This window comes from Saimiri boliviensis, chromosome 2 (genome assembly GCF_048565385.1).
Source record: "Saimiri boliviensis isolate mSaiBol1 chromosome 2, mSaiBol1.pri, whole genome shotgun sequence".
Taxonomy (NCBI): Eukaryota; Metazoa; Chordata; class Mammalia; order Primates; family Cebidae; genus Saimiri; species Saimiri boliviensis.
Window position 1 is genome coordinate 32,407,606 of NC_133450.1, and position 13,996 is coordinate 32,421,601.

The window sequence follows — 13,996 nt, forward strand, 5'->3', positions numbered from 1 at the left end:
ATGATAAAGCTTGGTCACAGATCAGACCAGAAGTAAAAGAAAGAGAAAAAACAGAAATGATTTCTAAGAGGTGCTAAAAATTCAAGTGAGAAGCAGGACAATACTTGGGAAAGGAGAGGTAAGACAATTATGCAATGACAGGTACTGAATGCACTCGTGGATTAGTACTAGGGTGGTTTTATTTTATGAAAGCTTCAAAGTTCACTCCCTGTTCTACAAACACACATGGTAACTGGTCATTTTGCTATTTTCTCTGGTCCCAGCACAGGCTGTAGTTTCTGTGTCAGCAGACAGGGAATATCTGGTTTTGAATCCTTGATCTGTAACATTACCAGCAAAGTTAAAGCACTTGCAAAAAACAAAATGTGCTTTGACAGAGCTAGGTGAAGGAAGCCAGTCACAAAATACCACATATTGTATGATCCCATTTATATGAAAAACACAGAAGAGGCAAATCTGTAACAACAGAAAGTAGGTTAGTGGTGGCCTAGGGCTGGGGTCAGGGAGGAGGGGTGAGGCTGGAAAGAAATGGGGAGTGACTACAAATGGGTTTGGAGTTTTTTTGTGAGATAATGAAAATGTTCTAAAATTGCTTATAGAGATGGTTCCAGAACTGTATGAATATACTAAGAACTACTGACTTGGTAATTTAAATGGAGAATTATAACTTAATAAGTGGTTACTTAAAAAAAAAACTTCAGGTGTACAGAAATAATTACTGTGACTTCAGATGCTCAGCATCTCTCCAATAAAAGCAGCTACTACACTTAAGTTCAAATAAAAAGCCATCAGACAATTTGGAAAGCCTAAAAGATATTTTAGGAAGACTAAGACAGTCATGTTCCTTTTAGGGGGAAAAACAAGCATGAAAAAGACACAGATTTAAACACATAGATCCCCTTTAAATAAGTTCTTACAATTGACCAAAATTTTCTAACACGTGCTTAAAAAGGAAAGAAAAGGTTTGAGTTTTCTCTTCAACAAACAGGAACAATTATGTCAGTAATATCATTCTGGGTACCTATGGTTCAGTTTATCAGAAGCTAAAACAAAAATAATGTACAGTAAGCCAATTCAATGAAAAGCAAAAGATTATGTAACTTAACAATTACTGAGCAGATGGGTAAACCTATTTTATAGATTTGAAGACCTAACAAAAACCGTAATGTAGAGAGAACTCCTTTTGCTTGAAACATACAAGGAAACTATTCAAAATAACTTCTGCCCCCATGGTATCTCCTGAAAAACATAGTTCCTACCTCTCTGATGCCTTCATTACTAAAGCCATTGCCATTCTCTTTCCACTGAACACTTAGAATGCTTACTTAGATGGTATTCCAACAGTTACCATACTTCCTTAGATGGCAGTCATCAAGTTATATTCACTGCATGTGTCAGGCCCTTTCTAAATCAGAGGACCTGCAATGGGTGTGCACATCCAATGCCCAGTGGAACCTTGTTGACTGATAATCAAACGAGGATAGCAGTGAAGAGTGGTAGTATTTCTGTTCAAAACTGCTTATGGATTGGAAGAACCCAAAACCACCACACCTGTTGGCTAAAGACATTCTTAAAGGAACAATTAACTGCTGGGAAAGTATAGATTATAAAAATACTACATTTCAAAGATATAACTATTTACTACTACCTCCGATGACAGACATTTAATAAATTCAAAATGCCACTGATTAAACACAAGACTGATGCTTTCAACATGGTGGAGCGTAAGCAAATTTTAATTCTATAGATTAAAATACATACTTAACGTATTTCACCTGCCTACCAAAAAAATGTAAAGCAGTCAAAAAACCTAGCAAGTATTCTGAATCCAGAAACATGAAGAGTGGTCTCCCTAAATCATCTAACCTATTAGACCCTATCTGTTAATAGATTCAAGTTATAGAAAGCCTAAAATAAAGAATTTGAGAAAGATAGTCATTTTTCTACTACAATACCCAGCCACCTAAATAAATTACTTTGGCCCAACGCTATGTTTATTAAGAGCAAGTCTGGTACCACACTCTCAAATAGCAGCTCTACACAAAATGAAGCCCTCTGACACCCTGGAGACAACTGAAATACATACCAAGTTCTCCAAGAAGCTGCCCACAAACTGCAGGAGGGATGAAAAAGCAAGCTTTCATATCTACTGGGAAAGAAACCAGGCTTTGGAGGGCAAATGCTAACTTTCCAAAATACAGTGTGGCCTACGAGTTAAATAGTGCAAAACAGACCACAAAGGACACAAGATGGTAGCCAGTCTACTTTCCAGAAATAATACAAGACATAGCTTTACAAATTTTTAACTTCTTTTTTTCTCATTTTATCTCAAGAATTGTGAGAAGGGCAGACACTTTCCCCATTTCACAGATGAGAAAAGTAAAGCTCATGTAGATTGACAGAACTTCCCAGCTGCCTACTTGACTGCTCCACTTGGCATGTCAACTTCATCTCATACCCAACACGTACAGATCAACTCTTAATACCACACCCAAACCTGCTCCTCCAGGCATCTCCATTTCAGTAAATGGCTGCCCCATTATTCCAGGCTAAACACCTTGGTGTCATCCTTGAGTACACTCTGTCGCACTCCACATCATATTACCATCAGTGGATCATTTTAGCCCTACTTGAGACATATCCAGAAACCACTCACTTCTCATCACCTTCATGCTGCTATCATATCTCACCTACAGAGCATTGCTAGAAATCTCTAACATTCCCCAATTTCCACCTTTGCACTGTTCCCCATTCTATTCCCCTACACGACAGTGTCACTTTTTAAGATCTGTCAGACCAAAACCCTTTGTACAAAACCCTCCAGTGGCTTCCCATCTCACTCAGAGTTGTTCACTGATGTATCCCTAGGATGAGAACAGTATCTGCCATCTAGAAAGTGCAGAATGATACTGCTGACTGGTAAATGAAAAACCACTAAAGTCACACAACTACCATTTAGTAGAGCCAGGACTAGAGCAAATCTTCCAGTGTTCTTTGGTAACACTGAAACCAGATTTACGAAAAGCAACAATCCACATGGGAGGAAATTCTTAAATTCTACTTTGTACAACTGAATCTTTTCATATATAGTCAATACTGTGTTGAATTTCCAACAAATTAAAATGAAAATATCACTTATAAAGCCATGAAATCTCACACTCAGAACTCTAAATATTACTTGTTTGACACCATGAGCAAATGCCTGCTTAATTATCACAGTACTGGCAGTCAGATCTTTAGCGTGACTGTTTTGCATTCCATGACATGATGTTACCATTATCCCAAGACTACTCCACATAAAAATGACCAGAGTTTGAAAGATTCAGAACCAAGCACCTAGAAGAGGTAACAAGCATTTCCAAATCTCCTGCACACACATTATACCAATCACCTGAAACAGGAATTCAGTTTCCAGGGTGTTACCAGTAACAACAGAAAGGTTAGGTTCAGAATTGTCTACTACCAAAATTATAAAGAAAAACTCTGAGCCTAATTAAAATGTTGATTGATTTCAGATCAGAAGGAAACTAACACTAAAATTATCCACCATTATGGCATTTTCTCACTAAAATATTTTAGAGTTAAAAACTCTACATTTCCTTCTTCAGTTCTTTCAAAAACATTTCTACTATCTACAAAGAGGTCTAAATCTTACTAAATCATAGTAATAAATTTTTACAGGTCTTAAAGGAAACTGAATTCAACCCTCAATTTTCTCCCTTTTAAAAAGAAGAGATTACTTGATACATAAACAATGAAGACTTATTAAGTGAATGAAGAAATGAATGAATGAATGAATGAAGATCCAGAAGGGTTATATGACTCTTCAAAGCTCCAAAATCAGTATCAAAATCCAGGATTAGTCATAACTAGCTTTCCAGATTCTTTTGGAGTGGGTGTGGGAGTAGAAGAAACCAAGATTTTAAAACCCTATCTGGGTCCTCAGGAAAATCCTAACCAAACGGCATTACAGCCAGTTTCTTTCAGTTCTCTTTCTTTGAAAAGCACTTGATAAAATAAATTTTGCCAAGATATATCTCCTTGGAAACCAACATGCAGCTGCCTAGTGTTTCTTTCTATGTATAAATAATATTTAATATAGGACCATTATAATAAACAACTGCAATTGTTTTTCCATCAAAAGCAAAACAGGTGGCCTTGACTTAAAGAAAAATCCAACGAGAGGAGAGGAACAGAACACTGAAAAGGCCACATAAGTCACTAGAAGAATATCAGCTACACAAGAACAGGAACCATGTATCCTGTTTACAAGCAGCAACCACCAGTTCCTGGCATATAATGGATTTCAATAAGTACTTATAGGAAAAGTGAATGAATTACTCCATAGAGACCCACCAATGCAAACAAGAATTCATTTGGTCACCAGTCAACATACCTTGCAGATACAAATTCATTTGGTCACTAATAAATCTTTACGACAGGCCTACTACATACAAGCATACTACATTTTTCCTCCATGAAACTTCTACCAAATGTCCCTTCAAATAATATACTCAACCACAATTATCCCCATCATTGTATTAAGAAGATGAGAAAATATGTCTTAAGTAGCCAAAATTAGTTACTACAGCTGCCACTAAATTTGCTGTTCTGGCTTCAATCTTGCCTTCAACTCATCCTGTATAACCCAGCCAGATCAGTTTTTCGGTTTGTTTGTTTTTTTTTTTAACACATCCAAAACATAAAACAGTGCTGTGGTTAAATAGTCTACCTTCATATATGGCCCACTGCTATTCAACAAGCAGATATACAGTATCTAAAGTGACCAGATTGGAAAAGGAAAGACGACTCAGCGTCAAGGAAAAAATTATCACAAGGACAGTTCTTATAATAATTTCTCTGTATCACTGTGATACAACAACTGGCACAGAGTGCTGGGTATGAATACCCACTAAGGTACACATCTGACTGTTGTGGTAATTCAAGATTCACTGCCTTTTTGAAGCGTTCCCAAACCACCAGACTCAGTATCTGTGAAAGCACTTTGCAGACCGGAAGTGCTAGACAAACAGCTTTTACTATGCTGCTTGCCAATTGATAGCCTCATACATTCTGCCATTAAAATCTTCTTACCTCATTTTCTAAGTGTGTCTCGATCCTTCAAAAAAAGGAAACATTCTTTATGTCACGTCTTTATTACTCAATATCTAGAACAACATAACTTAAAAGTGCCATTACACTTCCTGATTTCAGAACATATTACTAATCAAAACGTGTGATAATGGCATAAAAACAAAGAGACCAACAGAATAGATAACCCCAGAAACAACCCCACACATACATAGTCAAATGATTTCTGGCAAGGGTGCCCAGACCACTGAATAAGGAAAGGACAGTCTCCTTAACAAATCGTGTTGAAAAAATATGACCCCCACATGCAAAGAAATAAAAGTTGGACGCTTATACTACACATAAAAATGAACTCAAAATGGGCTAAAGACCTACATGTAAAACCTAAACTATAAAACTCCTACAAGAAAACATGAAGAAAAAGCTTCCTGACTTTGGACTTGGCAGTTATTTCTTGGATATGACCAAAAGCAAAATTAGCCAAGTGGGACTACATCAAACTTAAAAATTCTGTGCATCCAAGGACACAATCAACAAAGTGAAAAGGCAACCTGGAGTGTGAGAAAGTATTTGAGAGTAATCTATCTCATAAGAGTGATCTATCTCATATTAACATCCAGAATATATAAAGGACTCCTACAACTCAACAACAACAAAAAAATAAAATAACCCAATTAAAAAATAAGCAGAGGAACTGAATAGACATTTATGCGAAGACAATAGACATATGGCCAACAAGAATAAGAAAATATAATCAACTTCATTAACCATCAGAGAAACATATATCAAAACCATATGAGATACCACCTTGCATCCATTAAGATGGTTACTATTTAAATTTTTTTTTTAATTAGCTCTGGGTATGGTGGTGTGCAACAGTAGTCCCAGCTATTCAGAAGGCTAAGGCAGGGGGGTCACTTGAGCCGGGGAGACAGAGGCTGCAGTGAGCTGAGATCGCACCACTGCACTCCAGCCTGGGTGGCAGAGGGAGACCCTGTCTCAAAAAAATTTTAACTGATTAATTAATTTTTAAAAAACAAAATAAGCATTGGTAAGGATGTGGAGAAGTTAGAACCCTTATGAACTCTTGATGACATTGTAAAATGGTACAACTATGAAAAACAGTATGGAGACTCCTCAAAAAATTAAAAATAAAACTATCATATGATGAGCAAACCCACTTCTGGGTATATACACAGAAGAATTAAAAGCAGGGTCTTGAAGAGATACCTGCACACCCACGTTCATAGCAACAACACAACCGCCAAAATGTAGGAGCAACCCAAACATCTATCCACTGATAAATGGATAAACAAAACATGGTATACTCATACAGTGGAATACTATTAAACCTTTAAAAAGAAAGAAATCCTGTCACATGCTACGACATAGATGAACCTTGAGGATTTTATGCTAAGTAAAGCACTCCAGTCACAAAAAGACAAATACGACATTATTCCACTTATATGAAGTCACCTAAAGTAGTCAGATTCATAGACACAGAAAGTAGAATGATGGTTGCCAGGGTCTGGGAGAGGTGGAAATGAGGGCCACTGTTTAATGCTTACAGAGTTTCAGATTCGTAAGATGAAAAAGTCCTGGAAATCTGTTTCACAATAGTGTGAACACACTTAATAATACTGAACTATACACTTAAAAATGGTTGAAATGGTAAACTTTCTATGTTTTTACCACAATTTTTTAAAAAGAAATGCCAACATACAATTATCAAATTGCATGTACATGTCCCATCTCCACTGCAGGAGTCTAAGCAGGCTGACTCTTTTTACAGTCATTTCAGGAGTTCTTCCAAGTTGTCTTTTTGAATCAATGGGCCTCTACAAAGGATGCAGAGGCTCTCCTTTTCACCCATCCAAAATGAAGTTTCTACAATCCCCAAGTGGCTGCATTCTGGTTTAAGTCCACTACTTATTTACCTTATTGTCAAACATAGATCTAAAAATTATATAAAAGCCACTGTGTTTTCAACTGAGTGGGGGAGAAGCATAACAGAATCACCTACTGAGCTTCAAATCACCCATCAACCTTAGTATCTAGCATTCTCCCCCAAGAGAAAAGCCTCAAGGTTCACTGCAATTCTCTACCCCAGCACTCACTGCTTCCCCCAAACACACATCCTACCCAAACCACAGAAAACCGCTACTTTCAAACATCACCTTGAAAATGGCCTTCAGAACAATCCTACCCAAACCAATTACTAGGCTGAGGTTCCTGAACTTTTAATAAGCCTTTTCTGTGAATCCTATAGCTCTCTGTAACCTACCATTTATCTACCTGAAACATTATTTTGTTATGCAATTATTATACCTTGCTTCCTATTAAAAAGGATCACCATTAATATGCTAATTTTAAAAATGTATAAAACAACACTGAGACTCTTTGAAGAACCACAGGCATTTCTCAAACTGGAAAAGAGACATGGTTTAGGAATCACATTCAGGCTTCTGAACATGTTTCCCAAGAGCATATTCTGAGCTAGGAGTCTAACCTGCCCCAACCACACAAACACACACACAAGCATGCACACATATGCACACAGAGCACTCTCCTCATACGTCAAATACCAGCTACTAAGAAGTCAGGCTCTGGGAAAGCACACTGGCAGAAGCTTCTGAGGTCTTCAGTGGAGCAGCCAGAAGTATGGTTAGGGAAAAGGGAGGAGTTAAAGCAACTACATACTTATTTCAAGAACATGTGTTTTTGAAAAGTCTTTAAAAGCAAGCAGTATGGTTCAGAGCCACAGCATCATGCTTCTTGCAAGAATATGGGAAAATACTGACTCCATTTTTATTCCTAGCTATATACATGTGAAGCAAGCAATAAAAGTATCAAATTTGGTGAAAATTTTAGGACATTCTATTAATGTATAGTTCTCCATCTTATAAGTACCTCCTAATAAGCAGACTATCTTTTCCTGAAGGCATCGGATACCACAGTCCAGTTAGCATCTGCTTCTGAGAGCATCAAGAACTGAAAAGAAACGTAAAAATAGAGGTTCAGGCTGGGTGCAGTGGTTCACGCTTGTAATCCCAGCACTGTGGGAGGGCAAGGCAGGCGGATCACCTGAGGTCAGCAGTTCAAGACCAGCCTGGCCAACATGGTGAAACCGTGTCTCTACTAAAAATACAAAAAATTAGCCAGGCATGGTGGCACGTGCCTATAGTCCCAGCTACTCAGGAGGCTGTGGCAGGAGAATCACTTGAAACTGGGAGGTGGAGGCTGCAGTGAGCCAAGATCACACCACTGCACTCCAGCTTGCATGACAAGAGCGAAAACTCCGTCTCAAAAATAAATAAATAAATAAAAGAAAAGGAGTAAGCAAGTAGAACCACAAAACCAACCAATGACTATAGTTGTTCACAGCTTTGGTAAAAGACTTTACAGAAAAAGTAGAAAGAGAAGAGAAATAACCACAATTAACTTTAACTTTCATATCTGTGAAATTCATAAAAGGTCAATCAATTCTGGGAGCTAGAGACTATTAAAGGAAAGGCATTTAATGAGCTAAAAAAAAAAAAAAAAAAAAAAAAAAAAAAGCAAATTTGGCCAAGCGGCTCACACCTGTAAGGCCAAGCACTTTGGGAGGCCAAAGCAAGAGGATCACTGGAGGTCAGGAATTCTAGACCAGCCTGGCCAATGTGGTGAAACCCTGTTTCTACTAAAAGTACAAAAATTAGCTGGGCATGGTGGCAACCGCCTGTAACCCCAGCTACTTGGGAGGCTGAGGCAGGAGAATCACTTGAACCCAGGAAGCAGAGGTTGCAGTGAGCGGAGATAGTGCCACTGCACGGTGGCCTGGGTGACAGAGAGAGACTCATCTCAAATAAAAGGAAATCGGGTAGACACAGTGGCTCACACCTGTAATCCCAGCACTCTGAGAGGCCAAGGCGGGTGGATCATGAAGTAAAGAGATTGAGACCATCCTGGCCAACATGGTAAAACCCTGTCTCTACTAAAAATACAAAAAAAATAGCCAGGCATGGTGGCAGGCGCCTGCAGTCCCAGCTACTGGGAAAGCAGAGGCAGGAGAATCGCCTGATCCTGGGAGGCAGAGGTTGCAGTGAGCCTGGTGCCACTGCACTCCAGCCTGGAAGACAGAGGAAGACTCCGTCTCCAAAAAAGAAAAAGAGTAAGCAAGTAGAACCACAAAACCAACCAATGACTATAGTTGTTCATAGCTTTGGTGAAAGGCTTCATGGAAAAAGTAGAAAGAGAAGAGAAATAACCACAATTAACTTTAACTTTCTTATCTGTGAAAATACATTTAACCCAGACCTGCTCTGGGGGAGGAAAGAGGAAAGAAATCCAAGGGCAGCAGCACTGGCTGTCAGTTCTGCTCAAGCTGCCTTTGACTGACCTGAGTTTGTGCGAACCAGCAATTCTCCTTCCCCAAGCCGGTATTCCCAACAAACACACATTCTCCTGCCTCTCCTGAATTGGGAAAAGGGAACTCTAACATTATGTAATTGCCTGCTTCCACAATTCAAACTTAGGCATACTACAATCCTAATTAGAGGGACAACTTAGTGAAACATGACAAGCAACAAATTAGAAATCTACAGGCTGAAACTTCTCATCCCAGACTCGGGGCAAAGAGAAATGTCTTTGCCTGACTTTGTGGCACACCCACTACTACTTACTACGGGCCAGCTAAAGAAGCCCCCGACATCCCTCCAATGTCATTTTGGTGTCTTATCTCTATGCCTTTAAGAAAACACTCTGTTCTATTTGCAAATGGGGTTATTTTACTCTCTCCAGGCCAGAATAAAAGGAGAAAATTGTTGTTGACTGGTGAACATTACCTACTGTTAAAAGATCTGCCCTGATGGTTTTTTGTACCCTCATAATTACAAACCAAAGCACTATGTTCTTCTGTCCCTTATGCAGATCATCCACGTTTAAAAGACCCAGAACCCATGGAATCTTTCCCATGCTTCTATGACTCACTCCAGAGCTCATCAACAGCCCACCAGAAAAAAAAAAAAAAAAAAAAAAAAAAAAAAAAAGAGCTATCATCTAAAAATAATTAACTTAAATATGACCTTTGAAAGCAAGGTGCCATCAAAGTGTGTGTGTTTTGTTTTTGTTTTTGATTAGCTAGGCACAGGAAAAAAACTAAAAGCAAAAATTCAACAAGGCCAATTTTCCATACCAAAAAAAGTGCTGCAGACAGAAGGTCGGATCGTCAATCTCAAGGGATAGTGGAACACCCTTATTTGTGCCTGTCTGTAGTATAAGACTCAAACTTCTGTGTGAGCACTGACAGAATACTATAATGCTTCTCCAGGAAGAAGGAGACTCCCTCACCTCAAGGGCATTCACCCAACCAGCAGGGAAGTTTCTTCTCTACTGGTTCACATTACTCCACTGGAAGGCTGGGTGACACAACATAAATTAGTCCCATTTTCAACAGGAAGCTCCTACGTTTTCCGTTTTATGTCCTGTTTTATCTCTTCACCTGACTGACCCCCTTGCCCCACTCTCTAGCAACCCTTCCATATCACTGAGAAAGAAGGCCTGAAATTTAGTTGGCCATGGTCCAGAAACAAGGACCGTACACCTAATTCCTTCTGCAAACGGAAATGAGTTTAAAAAGAGAAGAAAAAGGTGAACCAAAATACACTCAGTTTAGTTTTTCTAAAAAGCATACAAGTACATTATGCTCTGAGCTAATAAAGATTTCTTTAAAAACAAAACAAGAAAGCCTACAGAATTTACTATGTAGAAACTTTAACTCTTATTTACTTTCCCCATAACTTTGTCATTTGAGTAACTCTAAAGCTTGGTTACCAAACATTACATCAATGTTGTTTTCATTGTTCCTTCAATTTTGCATCTTCTCATTTTGGATATTTAATAAATTCTGAACTCTTAGGTGAAGGGAGAAAGTAGCAAAATTTTAACGTACTCTAAGATAGAAAAAAAAAAAAACAGAAAACAAACGAATATAATTAAATATGGACACCTGTCTTCCAATCACTGCCTAGTCATTAACTAATTCCGGAACTTTCAACAAATCACTTCAACTTTCTGCGCTTCAATTTCCTCATATGCAAAATGGGAAAGATGAGCCAATTGAGTCAAAATCCCTCCTAGTTCCAATAATCCATGAATCTGTCCAACAAAAAGTAAAAAAAAAAACAACATTACAAATAAGACTTTATAGTTTACAAAGTACTTTCACACATATATTCTCATTAATTTTCTTTTTTTTTTTTTTTTTTAAGACAGGGTTTCATCATGTTGGTCAGGCTGCTCTTGAACTCCCGACCTCAGGTGATCTGCCCACCTTGGCCTCCAACTCATTAATTTTCATTGCTCATTTGTGAAGCAAGTTATGAGTCCATCTCTCCAGGAAACAACAGTGAAGTTCAGAAAAGAAGTTCGATTATTTTTCAAGATCTTACAACCAGAAAATAGCAGAGCAGGTTTCTGAAACCCAGACCTTCTGAGGACAAATATTAGGCTATATTATTTCAAAATGTTTAAATACATTAAAATTCAAAATAAATAAATACATACATTAAAATTCAAAAATAATTGCCTACAATGCATAACTTTTATGGGGAATCAGGGTATCATAACTCCATACCAGGAAAGATTACTACAAATAGCCCCACAGGACAAGTTCCAAGCAGCCAGGAACACTCTTTTGCTCATCACTGGAATCACAGAAACCAAACGTGCACTCCCAGATAGTGGCACTCAATAAACAATGCTTGACTCACCACTCAAAAGGTTAGGAATATAGGAATGCTTGGGGGAAAAAGTTTTTCTGAATTTATTTTGACATTTGAACTTTTATGATTTGAGGCAAAGGAAAAAATTTAAAAGGTACTCTATCAGAGCTCTAGTTCTTTATTAGGGGAATGAGTCTATTTGTCTATCATAGAAAAAATCTAGTAAGGTCAGTGAATCAACAGGCTCAAATCTGAGATGTCACCCAAAAATCTTCAGGATATGCATACTTCATTTGTGCACTAACATGGACCAACAGAAATGATAACACAACCATGAGGAGTGAGAAGAGGCACATAATCGGATTATTAATCATGACAAACTTTCCACCAAATTCCACTCTCATGCCATTTCAGCTCTCTTTATGCTGTTTCACAGCTCAAAGAGATTTTTTAAAAAAGAAAAAAAAGTCACATATCTACAAATTCAGATTGCAACTTAAGATAGAACAGATACACATCTCAACTAAGATCTCCCAAAGTCTACAAAACTGCTCATCTCAAGCAATCTTCAATCTATGACTTCAATAACTTACTGGAAGGTGTTTTTTTAAAGTTCCGAAACAATCAATGTGGGGGCACTATACCAAAATTACACACATACTTCAAAGCAAAAGCAAAGCAAATGCAGAAGCCTGAAAATACTAGTGAAAGGATAGAGACAAAAGAGGAGTTAAATGAATCTCAATACGAAGTATCAGAGAGGTGCACTGGAATTATTACCTAGAGCTCAAGTCAACCTTGCCATAGAATCCTCCAATGAAATCACAACCATCACTGACTGACACTCAGATTTTTAAAGTTCACTGTACCAGAATTGCAATTTCAAACTCAAGGAGCGGAAGGAGGAACTGCAGAGAAGCTAACAACAGCAACACCTACTGACTGTCTCAAGCCACTCACCAAACTTGTTCTCTCAGTCAATTGGAGAAATCGAATGACAGTCAACCTCAACAGGGCTTTACTTAAGCATTAATGAGATAAGAAAATTAGTTGTCAGAGACATAAACGCATTCATCTCCCAAAATCTCTTATTTTGCCTCTAATCATTTATGTGGAAACAATCGTTCATTTTAAATGCACTGTTAATTGCTAATGCTTTAATAAAATTTATTCCATGAGAAAAATGCTTTAATATTAATATAGTTAAGAATGGAGATGTCATCTAAACTAGCTGAGACCTACTATTGCCACTGTTCCATATTATCCTCTTTGTAATCCTGGTAAAGATAGCTTAATTGCAGCTTTCAAAAAACGAAGAGAAAAATGAAAGTCGTTAAATCAGGATTATAAAGAAAATTAATATTGTTACTAAACTGGCTGCAGGAAGGGATTCTGTATGATCTAACCTTGCACTTTTTCAGAAGATTCAGTCAGAGAAGCTTTGCCTTGGACGGATACTCCATAGGAGAAAACAGGAGAAAGTTGACACTTATCTCCCACAGAGTACCAGCACAAAAACAATGGCTTTAAGAGTCTGACTCAGAGTTTCAACATGAAAGGTTTGCTTTATAGAGGAAACGCCAATCCCAGTCCATCCAGATAGACCTGGAACCTGATGAAAGTCGACACCTCTACTCCGAAATTTGCATCGCATCACTGGCTCCAGTTTAGAAACATAATCGCTTCACAGGTAGTATGCATTTCAGTGAATGCTGCCTCTAAACTATCCATGAGGAAAAATAAAATCTGTAAGGTAAACGTAGTCTAGAAGCCACCAATCCCCAAAGGCTTCCCTTAGAAAAATGCCAACAATTCAGCCAAACATCTTCCTTGAAAGTGAGCCATTTCCCATCTCTCTCTGTTTTCCAAACCGCGATGAAATTTCAACCTGCCCAACACGATTACTGGTCCACCTAGAAATGCCATGGAGCGATTTAACAGCCTCGGAAATTTCCTTTAAGGTCAGGAGAGAAGCTGGTAACAGATGGGGCGAAGGAGGAAAAGTTCTTTTTGCGGCACACTCACGCCTCCCAGCCCTTTCGCGGTTTACTCGCTCCCTGGAAAGCAGGTTAGAGCATCCCAAAATTTCATGTCCCCAAGACCCCCAAAGGGGAAATTAACCACCCTCGGGCACCGAGCTGTACCTCTCCATTTCCCACAACTCAACCAACTCGGCCTGCCTACTCCAGCACAGCCTGCAAAGC

General features: G+C 38.4%; 1 protein-coding gene and 1 long non-coding RNA gene across 16 annotated transcripts in view; one reads left to right on the forward strand and one right to left on the reverse strand.

Moving 5' to 3' along the window:
* SIPA1L1 (signal induced proliferation associated 1 like 1) overlaps positions 1 to 13,996 on the reverse strand; it is a 391,460-nt gene that overhangs the window by 376,346 nt on the left and 1,118 nt on the right. Inside the window, exon 1 of one of the 14 annotated variants that reach the window (XM_074393038.1) lies at positions 1 to 13,731. This exon is cut by the window's left edge and continues 31,494 nt beyond it. The exons of the other annotated variants lie outside the window; for them this stretch is intronic. The gene's annotated coding sequence lies outside the window, so the exon portion shown is untranslated. Of the gene's footprint in view, positions 13,732 to 13,996 lie in introns of those variants that run through there. 14 annotated transcript variants of the gene reach the window in all.
* Positions 13,687 to 13,996, forward strand: part of LOC141583509 (uncharacterized) — a 33,876-nt gene continuing 33,566 nt past the window's right edge. For both annotated transcript variants that reach the window (XR_012516141.1, XR_012516142.1), the window contains exon 1: positions 13,687 to 13,860. This is a non-coding gene — a long non-coding RNA (uncharacterized LOC141583509). The remainder of the gene's footprint in view (positions 13,861 to 13,996) is intronic.